The sequence below is a fragment of the Corvus brachyrhynchos genome, unplaced genomic scaffold, assembly GCF_000691975.1.
Source record: "Corvus brachyrhynchos isolate BGI_N302 unplaced genomic scaffold, ASM69197v1 scaffold32, whole genome shotgun sequence".
Classification (NCBI taxonomy): domain Eukaryota; kingdom Metazoa; phylum Chordata; class Aves; order Passeriformes; family Corvidae; genus Corvus; species Corvus brachyrhynchos.
In genome coordinates, this window is record NW_008237919.1 from 6,579,736 (window position 1) to 6,583,667 (window position 3,932).

A 3,932-nucleotide genomic window follows, 5' to 3' on the forward strand; every position below is an offset into this window, starting at 1 on the left:
CTTGATGATGCAGCTCCCAGTGTTCTGGGGGTAGAGCGCAATGTCAGAGCTGCGCTGCGCAGCCATTAGTGTTAATTACTGCCTCCCCGCCTACGGTTTGGGGCAAAGCACATCCTGCATTCGAATCATTTTATTACTACTAAAAAGATATTGTTCTCATTTTTTTCTTGCTAGTTTCAAAGTTCAGAGGGGAGTAACCTGGAGGGAGAAGCCCCAGAGCACGTAGTGAGGTGTGAGTGCAATTCCTATCACTGCCCAAGATCTGCCATGCAACAGCTGGGAACACCCGTCCTCGGCCCATTGTCCCATTGTGCTGCCTCCCTCTGCCTTTTCTACCAGGTAGCTACTGGGCTGTTGGACATTCCTTGCATAAGTGGCTACAGAGAGCTCTGTGGCTGATGTCCCTTGGCTTGCGGGATCAGGGGATGTGTGTGCCGGCTGCAGAGCCTAGCAGGGGCAGTGAGCTGAGGGAGCCAAAAGGTTGCTCTGTGTCCTGCATGGCAGAGGGTGCGCTTGCAGCATGTGGGGCTGCAGGGGCAGGGCAGCTCCCTGGAGCTGGATGATTCCCCCAAGGGAATGAATGAGGGGGATTTCACAGAGAGGTTTGAATTCATGGATCATTTTCAAGTGGCAGAGAATTCAAGGCTAATTCTACTGAGTAAAGTTATCACCAGTTTGTTTGTGGTGAGATGGCAGTATCTTCTTAAATTACTACACAACCATCTTGGTTTTAGAAGCCTGCTGCTTTTCACCTGTTTGTATCAGAATCATCATTTGGGTCGTGGCTTCTCCCTGTCTGTGGTAAGAAAACGAGAGCAATCAGAGCCCATTCCTTTGAAAACTGATTTACTGCAGGTGAATAGAAACGCAGTGTGAGAGTAACAATCTCATAAAAGTGAGCATGGTAAAGTCTGTCTCGTGCTGTGATGTTGGGTGGCTGTTGGACAGCTGTTCTAAGCGGATTTCCTGCAAACTGCAGTCTGAGTGGCTATGTAGGTTTTGTTCTCTGGAGGTTTTGAACCTGCATGTCCACAGGAAAGTTGCTGTCCTGGCGAAGAGTAAATTTTTCTTTTACACCGATGTCTGCTTGTCCTGATCTTTGGGCAGGACACTGTGTTTTTATTGTTTACAACAGTTACATGGCAAATCACAAGGTATGAAACATTCTCTAGGACAGGGGGTTGCACCTTAATTCCAGATTTCCTGCTGGCCTTAGTAGGCTCCTGTGACATTTTAGGCAACTGACCTACAACTAAACTCGTAGTTGACCCACAGCTCGTCAAAAATTGAATCCCTCACCCTGACCACATAACCACATATTTCCCCAGTAGCAAGTATTGCTCTATGCTTATTAGAAATATTTATGTTTAAATAGTCCTCTAGGAAAATCCATGTGATTCCAGGTTTAGGGCTTGACACAAGGCCGTGTGTAAGCTACATTCCTAGTCCTAAAGAAACCTGAATTTTTGTAAAAGGCTCTGGAATTTAGTGAACTCTGACTTCCATTAGTTATTTTCTAACATGATGCTTGCTACTGCACCAAAGCATCAAGAAATGCCTGGCTATTTTTGGTTGATGTTCCTTATAATAAACTCAGTGGGTGTTAGATTTAAATTTCTTCAGAACTTTAGGACTAATTATAGGACAACCTGCTTCCAAAATTTCTTGTGTTTGGCTCCTGCAGTAATTTGTGTTGGATTACACTCTGGGTTTGATGAAATTGGTGATCTACTTTATTGTCCTTATTGTTGTCTCTACTATTTATCAAGTACTGATCAATGTGAATATTGTAATGGATAATAACAATGAAAAATGTTTCCAGCATAGCTCCTTACCCATACCCTTCTCTCACACCCATGCCAGCCTTACCTATGGCACTACCTCATGAAGGTACAGTGCAGGTAACTCCTGGAAGCAAAGTGATGCCTGGAATTTCGAAGTGATGCCTGGAATTTCGTTCCCAAGGCAGGCCGGCTGTCCTGCCCTAGAGTGCCCTGAGGGTGTTTCAGTGCAGCTGCTCCCTGCTTTGGTCGGTGCTAGTCGTGTGTAGGGCACGCCCAGGGGGTGAGTCCTGCCCTGTTTGCTTCCCACAGCAGTGTTCCACTCATGCTCTGAACCCCTCGATGTTTTGCAAGTCACAGGGTGAATGGACCCTCTGCCACCTGCTTTTGTGTTTTTTCCAGCTTGGAGCCCCTGGAGACCGGCATGGCAGGGTGAAGACTAACTTAAACGAGATGTAAAGGAGGGGGCACGCAGACAGCATAGAACAAGATAAATGCATGGGCACAGAAGGAACAGGAGCTGCTTTGCTTTCCAAATCAAACAACTTGAGCCAGAGTCATTTAAAACCAAACACTGCCAGCTTAGAGAAAAGAATTTATTAGAAACTGTTAAGCACTACACAAAACTAAATTTTAGAGTATTTTTTTCAGTAGACAGCACTCCAGCCTGCATATACAGTACTGTGGACTTTGGGCAGCCACTGTGCTCATAAGGTATATCTTTCAGATGAGACATTCAAGCAGCATGCACAGTGAGACAGGGGAAGGAGTGCAAGGAAAACCCTTTTGATTTGCATAAATTCACAGGAGGTACAGTTTTGTTTCCCACAAGGCAATTTGGATTGAAGGAATCACCACTACCCTGGAGGCAGCAAGGGGGCTCAGCTCCCCCCCTTTGCCCTCAGTGCTGGCGCACATTGGGACTTTTCAGTAGAAGGTGTTTGAATAAATAGAAATACAGCTTTCATCCTACTGGGACACAGCCAGGACTCCGAGGTTGCTGTACTCCCCTTTCAGGCAGGCACACCAGCAGAGACCTCACTGCTTTTCAGGAGAAACAGGAGCAGAGTCTACGGATTAAGGCAATGCATTTCTTTAATTCAACATAGAAATTGTAACAAACTGCGTATTTTCTGATAAATTCTGGAGTATTTAATTGTAAAAAATAAAGTTACTGATCACATGCTACTCTATCTGCTATTCTTCATTAGGTTTTGAAATACAGTGGAGCATCGCTACAGTCACTGCCCAAAAAATGTGGCAGCCAGTGACAGCTTCTCTTCCACCCAGGAGCTGCAAACCAGGAAACTAATGACCCCTGCCTTCTCCCAGTTCAAATCCTCCCTTGTTTCTTCCCATCTCCCCCAGTTTCCACCTCTCTTCCAAAAGAGGAAAAAAACCCCATGAAACACTTATCTGACTCCTGAAAGGAGCTTTATAGCAAGGCTCAACTGTATAGACTAGAAAAAGATACAAAAAGTGATTAAAATCCAAAAATTCAGAGAAGGAAAACGTAATAAAGTACGCATGGCGTGATAAACCAGGATACACCTAGCAATTTGCTACATTTTTCAAAAGTGCTAACCAATTTTAGCTTAAAGTAGTTCAAGAGATCTTACAAATTGCTACCATAGTGTAAAACTGAGTATTTTGAAAAATCTAAAACCTGACTTGACTGTAGAAAATGTATTATATCTGTTTCTAATTTACATAGCATTTGTATTTAGGCACACAAAAATAAATATAGACAGTCAAATGCTTCATTAAGTCTGCAGAAAGTTATAGTTAAAACTAAGCAATCAACTGTTGTGACAAACATCACATTTTTACACTTCTCTCTCTACACCACACATGTGTACCAGGGTGGATATCCCTTATTTCATCCTCAGGCTTCTGCAAAAGTTACTTAAGAGAGTGAGACTGTGTTTTCTGCCAAAAACAGGTAATTTGGCTGGCTACAAAGAGATAATTTCTCAGAAAACTGATACTTTCTGTTAAAATGTTTTATTCCTGCTTCTGGGCCGGGCAACTTCGCGCTGGAGCAGAAGCCAGGCTGAGCTGTTACGGCACAACAGGACTGGAGGGTTAGTGACAAGATTTTAATAGCACTGTGTAAGAGTAAGGGAACAAATCAGAGTAGGACTCCTTTGA